We start from the raw sequence: 8,627 nt of genomic DNA, 5'->3' as shown, positions 1-8,627 counted from the left end.
AATCAATGAACAACTAAGGTGTCGCAACGAAAAACTAATGATTGATGCTTCTCATCTCTCTCTCTCTGTTCCTGTCTCTATCCCTCTCTCTGACTGTCTCTCTGTCTCTGAAAAAAAAAAGAATTTGTTATAAAAATTAGATCTTATATAACTGCAGGAGAGACTGGGAGAGTAAGGTCCAGACAGGAGATTTGGAGAATCAAAGAAAAATAGTAGATTAGCACTGCTAAATCAGTGCAATGCATGGATAAGTTAAAATATGCAGAGAAATTTGCAAAGCCAGACCCTCTCAACTTCTCAAGTGGGAACACAAGGCGGAGCTGGGAGGGAGGTCAATGGAAGACTTTGGCATCAGTATCTCATGGCAGGCCTGATGTGCACCAGTGCCAACAATAAGAAAAAGAGATCTGCAACCTGACAGCAATCACTGTGGGAAAGAATGAGGACCTATTGTCTTCTGTGCACCTATCTTTTATTGTATCTGATCATGCTGACCAACTGTATCACAAATAAATACAGGGATGAAATTCTGGGGGAAAGGTCCAGTTTATCATGCTGACACAAAGCTATCAGACATGTAAATCTTGGTATTTTCCTCGTGGGAAGATTTTTTTAATTTTTAAATTTCTTTAATGGATTTAGGACTATTTGAGTTTATTTCTTTTTCTATCAGTATTGGTAAGCTTATGTTTCCTTTTTAGGCAGTTGTCATTATACTGTCAAAAAGTTATTCATATATTCTCTTGTTTTTAATTGCAAACACTCCTGTAGTTTTATGCCCTTTTCTTATATAACATTATAAAGTTGTTAATTTTTTCCTGATTAATCTTGTCAAATATTTATTAAACATTTTCAAACAAGTAACTTTTGGCTTTCTTGATCTTCTATTTTTTCTTATTTCATTAATTTTTGTTCTTCTGATAACTTTGCTTATTCTTCTTTAGATTTAGGCTACTTTATTTTTTAACTTCTTCAGTTGAGTGCTTCTTAACTCATTACTTTTCAATCCTTTTTTCCTTTTATAATATAAGGATATAAAGCTACAAAATTCCCTCTCAATACCGCTATAGTTATACACCATTAGTTGTGACATATAGAATTTTCACAACTGTTAAGTTCCATGTTTTTTCTGATTTTTATTATGATTTTATCTTTAACCCATTTCAAAGTGTTTTACCATTTTCAAACATTCTAATTATTGCCTTATTGTTTAATGCAAATTCAATTTCTTTATAGTCAGGGAAATGGCCTCTATTACCACTGGCTTGTGAAACTTACTGAAGCTTATAAGAATAGCACATTAATTTTCATAAATTTCTATGTGTACTATATATATCCAATTCTAATAAGTCTTTTTTAAAGTCTTCTATATCCTTACTAAATTTTTGTCTCCTAAGTTTATTAATTACCAAGGGTAGTATGGCATAATCACCTGTTGTGATGGTGTTTCCTTCAATACTTCTTGTAAGTTGTCAATTTTTGCTTTATATATTTGGGGCTAGGTATTAAGTTTATATGATTTTAGAATTATAATATATTTCTGCCTGCCCTGGCTGGATAGCTCAGTTGGTTAAAACGTCATCTTGATACCAGCTGCCAGTTCGATCCCTGGTCAGGATACATACAGGAATAGATCAATGTTTCTGTCTATCTGTTTCTCTCTCCCTTCCTCTCTCTCTAAAATCTCTGTCCTTTAAATATATATAAATATATTAAATATTTATAAATATATATAAATATAAATATATATATCTGCTAAATTGAGCATTTTATCATTATAAAGTAATTTTTGTATCTAGTAATGTATTTTATTATTTATCTTCACTCTCCTTCAGCTTTGGGTACAATCTTTCAGAATAAATAAAGTGGGAAGAAAACTGTGCCACTAAATTCATAGTTTGAATGTTAGAATTAATTATGTGAAATAAGATAATGAATACAAAATCCTTTGTAAATTAAAGGGCACAATGCAAATGTAAGATAAAACTCTGGAGAAAAATATTTTAATTTCACAGATACAAAGACTTTTTGAACCCAATAAAAACTATTGTCATACACAGAACCTATATCTATAGAACTAAGTAGGCTTAAATGTGATTTGGGATAAAGGTTTAAAAGCTCAGGCTCTGGCCAGTTAGTTCAGTCAGTTAAAAGCATCATCCCGAACCAACAAAGCTGTGGGTTCAATCTCCAGTCACGGTAAGCAACCAATGAATGCATGACTGAGTGGAACAACAAGTGAATGTTTCTCTTCCCCCTCCCCTCTCACCTCTCTCTCCTTCCCTCTAAAAAACAAAACAAAAATACAAATGAAAAATAATTAAGCCCTAACCCTGGCCAGTTGGCTCAGTAGTAGAGCATAGATGTCCCAAGTTTGATTCCCAGCCAAGGCACACAGGAGAAGCTCTCATCTGCTTCTTCACCCTTCCTCCTCTCCTTTCTCTCTATTTCTTTCTTCACTTCCCACAACCAAGACTCCATTGGAGCAAAGTTGGCCCAGGTGCTGAGGACGGCTCCATGGCCTTTGCCTCAGGAGCTAGAATGGTTCTGGTTGCAATGGAGCAACGCCCCAGATGGGCAGAACATCGCCTCCTAGTGGGCATGCCGGGTGGATCCCAGTCAGGCACATGCAGGAGTCTGTCTCTCCACCTGTCCAATTCTCACTTCAGAAAAATACAAAAACATATAATAATAACAATAATAATAATAATAAAGCCCTGGTCATATCTCGGTTTGTTGAAGCATCATCCAGAGTGCTGAGGTTCTGGGTTTGATTTCCTAGTCAGGGTACCTACAGGAGTAGCTTGATGTTCCTGTGTCTCTCGCCCTGCCTCTCTCAAAATAAATAAATAAATAAAAACTATAAAGAAATAAACAAACACTCAATTGCTACCTAGTCATTGTGATAATTTTTTAGGTGGTGTTTACTTTCCATTGAGACAACAGTGGAAATAGTAATAAAAGGTGACAATAGTGAAAAATTTTGGGAAATTGATAGAAATCAAGTGGTTCTAGAATTCTAATTGCATATTTTTTAACCTATCAGAAGCCACTGCCTGTGTCTCTTGTGTTATGTCTCCAGCTCTAAAAATGTATAAGTATTTAAAACTAATGTCCACATTTTATATTGTATTTTGATTTGGCTTAGTAGCTACCAAGAAATACTACATAACTATTTCACTAGAACATATAGATAAGGGGTTATTCTGGTACCAAATGGGATATTTAATTACTTATTGAATTATAAAAGTTAGCTAAGATTTTCAATAGAAACCTTATGATGGTTTCTCAAGGACATATTATGCTTATAATAAGCACCCTGCCTTACAAAAATAAATAGATAAAAATAAAAAATACTTTTCCCAGTTTCGTCTAAACATAAACTGCACAGTGTTGTCTGATGCTAGTATAATTACAATTAATGTTCTCCTTAACTTTCACTATCCAATATACAAAAGTTGATAAATAAATAAACACATGTCCCAAATATATTTCTATGATCATCATTTTAATGTTAAAATTAAAATGAATATTTAATCTTTCTTGAGATTTATGGAACATGCTTCTTAAAATTCTGATCCAGACTTACGGCTCTGTTCTTTGACTATCTTCATGTGCCACTTGTCTGGATTAGAAGCAGTGCAAAAAAATTTATCATTGTGTAAGCTAATACTACTAAAACAATGGTTTCAGCCTGCCCTGTGGTGGCACACTATATCAAGCGTCAACCTGGAACGCTGAGGTCACCAGTTTGAAACCCTGGTTTGAAACCCTGGTTTACCCAGTCAAAGCACATATGGGAGTTGATGCTTCCTGCTCCTCCCCCCATCTTTTCCCTCTCTCTCTCTCTCTCTCTCTCTCTTCTCTCCAAAAGGAATTTAAAAAATCTTAAAATAAATAAAACATTGATTTCTAGAAGGAGCAAAATAATAGTAATATCATTTGATTTTATGATAAGCACTCTGTGTGCATTATTTCTTTGAACGATCACTACAATAGTGATGTTATTCTCATTTTACAGATAAGGAAGCTGGCGCTTAGATGAAGTAGTTTGAATGAAGTAACAAAACTAGTAAGTGACACAATGGAATTCAAATCTAATTTGTTGACTTCAGAGACTATCTTCTTTACCACTACCTTAGCTGGAATCCCTCCGGAATGCAGCTGAGAACAATAAGGAAAAAAACTGTAACATGCCAAAATTTAAGGCCTAAAACTTAAATGGTTTACTCAAGAAATGTTTTTAGGCCCTCTTTTAATATACATTGATTCTTATTTTACTTACAATTCTAATTTGCTAGGTTATCTGAACACCAAGTTTACAAATCAGAAGCCACAAAGAAGGTAATGATGAGCTTCTATATAAGGTAATTGGCAGAGGCATGAGTGCTGACAGCTTGAACGTCCACAAGAAAATAAAAATAATAGGATAAAACATTTGGATTCAAAGTGTAAGGACCTTTAATATGCATTGAAGGAGATCTGATCATCACAAAATAATAGCATATTATGGTTGATGTGTAATGAAGCTCTATGTCATCAAGAAAATGTATAATTAGATGATGTCAGAGTAATGGCGGGGTAGGAAGCGATTCCGATAAATCTCCCCCAAAACTCAACAAGATCTTCAACCAGAAACAGAAAAACCTATACTTGGAGCCTCCAGATGCTTCGCAATACACCCAAAGGTATGGTCGAGTGAAAAATTGGCTAAATATATAACCAAACCCTGAAGGAAATAGGGAGTAAGAAATGCTCCGCCTTCCTCACTAACCTAAACAGGGCGGCTTTCTCTGGTAACTGTGAATATAGAAACTGAGGCGGGCAAAGGGGGTGAATAGATTCAGGCCACGGCACAAACGGCTGAACCAGGCTGTGGCACGGAGATCCAAGCCGAGGAAAAACTGATCCTGTGGTAACCCGGGCAATACAAGCTAACACTCGCGCCAAACCCAAACAAAGAAAGACAAGCAGGGCGGCCATTTTACCCGGTCTCCTGGTTGGTGCACAGTTAGTGGGCGAGAGATTTCTTCCTAGGCCCCGAGAGTGGGTGCCCGTGTTGCCCCACGGAGAGGCAGGGTCAGAGGCCTTTCTGTGGGCCGAGGGCAGAGTCTCTGGGCAGCCCCAGTGCCCTGGGAAAGCCACGCACGGGAGGGAGTGAGAACTAATTCCAACGGTGGAAATTTTCCGTGCTGCTGGGGGTTTCACTCAGAGGGAAATGCGGCCGGCCTCATATCCGGGTTTGCGCGCGCAGATAGTGAATGAGAGATTCCTCCGAGTGCCTCGGCAGTGCGCGCCCGTGTTATCGCACAGAGGAGCAGAGTCAGGGGCCTTTGTGTGGGCCAAAGCGGAATCTCGGGCCGCCCCAGCGCCTTGCAAAAGCCGCACACGGGGACGGAGCAAGACTCAATTCCAACGCTGCAACTTTTCCCTGAGGTTGGGGGTTTCACTCAGAGCCTGAGACTGCTGGCCGGATATCCTGGTCTGTGCGCGCAGCCAGTGAGTGAGAGTTTCCTCCAAGCGCCCCGGAAGTGGGCGCCCGCCTGTGTTACCGGACAGAGTGGCAGACAGAGCCAGAGGTCTTTGAGTGGGCGGAAAGCCCGCCTGATTATGCTAGCAGCTCTGACTGACTGAGCCTTACCCAGAGCCCTGTGCTGAGTGGAAATAGAGTGGGGAGTTGCCAGCTATTTGAGCCTCTTACTATCCAGGCAGAGGCAGAAGCAACCCCATAGCTGGATTATCAGGCTACTAATTGAGGAAGGAAAGACTAGGAGAAAGGCTCCAGGAACACGGACTCTCTCACTGTCGGAGCCTATAAATGCTAATAGCCTCAACTGCCAACGAGACTAAAGCACAATACATGACATTGCCATAGAGACTTATCAACTGCAAACCTCTACCTGAGCGTGCCAAAGGGGCAGAACCCGGGGTACAGAGTCACCGACCAGGAAGAGGGAGAGAAAAGAAAAAGCAAGAAGATAACCTCTCAAAATCAAGAATAATCTGCAGACTTTATAACCTATCCCATTTTATTATATTTGTTCGTTTGTTTCTCTTATCTTCATTCTTGATACTTTTTTTCCTCCTCTAATTTGGCCGATTAACTCTCTGCCGGTCTTACTCTCTCCTCTCCATGAACTACACTACCCATAAGTGTTACATCTCCCATTATCTTTTCTCTTCTCTTCCTTTCGCTCTATGAGGGCTGCACTCCAAAACCCTTAACTCTCTCTCTCTCTCTCTCTCCTTTCTTTTTTCTTCTATTAGTGGTTCCCTCTTTTTTTCTCTCTCTCTCTTTCTTTTCTCCCTCTATATTAGTTTCTTCCTTTCTCCTTTACATCTCCTCTCATTCAAACCTCAATAACAAACAAATTATCTTATCTGGGACTCAAACTTATGTTTGTGGCATTTTGGGGGGTTTTTACTTCACCTTTTTAACTCACTAGCAGTGCTCCAATCCCTGGCTCACCATTTTATCTAGTTCTTGTCCCACTAAATACAATAGTAATTTTTTAATTTGTCTCCCCATTTTTCCGTCTTCCTCTTATTCTTCTCATCATAACTCTTAGAAAACCAAAACCTAAAAGCAAATCATTTTATTCTTGACCCAAATTTTTTCCTTATTTGCTTTTTGTGGGTCCATACGCTCTTTTTTTTTCTTTTTCTTGTTTTTCTTTTTTTTTCTTTTCTTTTTTTTTTTTTTTTTTGACCCTTTATTACTTTTCCCCAATTCAGGCCCTCCATCACAGGCATTGTTTGTTATAATTCACAGTTCACCACAAGATTTTCTCAAGAAAGAGGGGAGAGGAGAGGAGAGGAAAAAAGGAGGGGGGGAATAATTTCCTTTTTAAAAAAATTTTTATTTTATTTTATTTTTCTTTATTTCATTATTAATTTTTTTAAAAAACAAACAACTATTTTCGATTTTTTATTTTTTTTATTATTTTTTTTAACTTTTTATTCTTTATTAAATCTCATTAATACTATCAACAAAACCACCCTCAGATGCCATTAAAGAAGAGAAAATCAAATATCATGGATACAAAAGAAAGAGAGGTAACACAGCTAGATGAGGAAAAATCTATGGAGAAAAAATTTCATATATTGGAAACCTTGGAGCTAAATGACAGAGAATTCAAGATAGAAATCCTAAAAATCCTCCGAGATATACAAGAAAACACAGAAAGACAATTTAGGGAGCTCAGAAAACAACTCAATGAACACAAAGAATATATGTCCAAGGAAATTGAAACTATAAAAACAAATCAAACAGAGCTGAAAAACTCAATTCACGAGCTGAAAAACGAAGTAACAAGCTTAGCTAATAGAACTGGTCAGATAGAAGAGAGGATTAGTGAAATAGAAGACAAGCAACTTGAGGCACAGCAGAGAGAAGAAGAAAGAGACTCAAAAATTAAAAAAAATGAGATAGCCCTACAAGAATTATCTGACTCCATCAAAAAGAATAACATAAGAATAATAGGTATAACAGAGGGAGAAGAGAGAGAAAATGGAATGGAGAACATACTCAAACAAATAATAGATGAGAACTTCCCAAGCCTGTGGAAAGAACTAAAGCCTCAAGTTCAAGAAGCAAACAGAACTCCGAGTTTTCTTAACCCCAACAAACCTACTCCAAGGCATATCATAATGAAATTGACACAAACCAACAGCAAAGAAAAAATTCTCAAGGCAGCCAGGGAAAAGAAGAATACAACATATAAAGGAAGGCCCATTAGATTATCATCAGATTTCTCAGCAGAAACTCTACAAGCTAGAAGAGAGTGGACCCCAATATTTAAAGTCCTGAAAGAGAGGAACTTTCAGCCATGAATACTATACCCATCAAAGCTATCCTTCAAATATGAAGGAGAAATAAAAACATTCACAGATACAGAAAAGATGAGGGAATTTATCATCAGAAAACCCCCACTCCAGGAATTACTAAAGGGGGTTCTCCAATCAGATACAAAGAACAAAAAAAAAACACAGAGCCACAAGTAAAAGCTCCAAGAAGAACACAATAAAACCAAATTTAAACTGTGACAACAACAAAAAGAAAGAGGGGGAGAAGATGGAGATTAACAGTAGCAAAGGACGATGGAGTGCAAAAGTACTCACAAAATAGTTTGCTACAATGAACAGGGTAGGGACCCTTTTCATTACTCAAAGGTAACCACCATTGAAAAAACCACCACAGAAGCACATGAGATAAAAAAGATAGCAACAGAGGAAAGATGTATAGAATACAACCAAATAAAAACAAAAGATAGAAAAACGAAAGAGAAGGATCAAACAAGACACAAAACTAACAGAAAGCAAGATATAAAATGGCAATAGGGAACTCACAAGTATCAATAATTACACTAAATGTAAACGGATTAAACTCACCAATAAAAAGGCACAGAGTAGCAGAATGGATTAAAAAAGAAAATCCAACTGTATGCTGCCTACAGGAAACTCATCTAAGTAACAAGGATAAAAACAAATTCAAAGTGAAAGGCTGGAAAACAATACTCCAAGCAAATAAAAAAAAGCAGGTGTAGCAATACTCATATCGGATAATGCTGACTACAAGACAGCAAAAGTACTCAGAGACAAAAATGGCCATTTCATAATGGCTAAGG

The sequence above is a fragment of the Saccopteryx leptura genome, chromosome 5 (assembly GCF_036850995.1).
Source record: "Saccopteryx leptura isolate mSacLep1 chromosome 5, mSacLep1_pri_phased_curated, whole genome shotgun sequence".
Taxonomy (NCBI): domain Eukaryota; kingdom Metazoa; phylum Chordata; class Mammalia; order Chiroptera; family Emballonuridae; genus Saccopteryx; species Saccopteryx leptura.
This window is presented reverse-complemented; position numbering follows the sequence as displayed.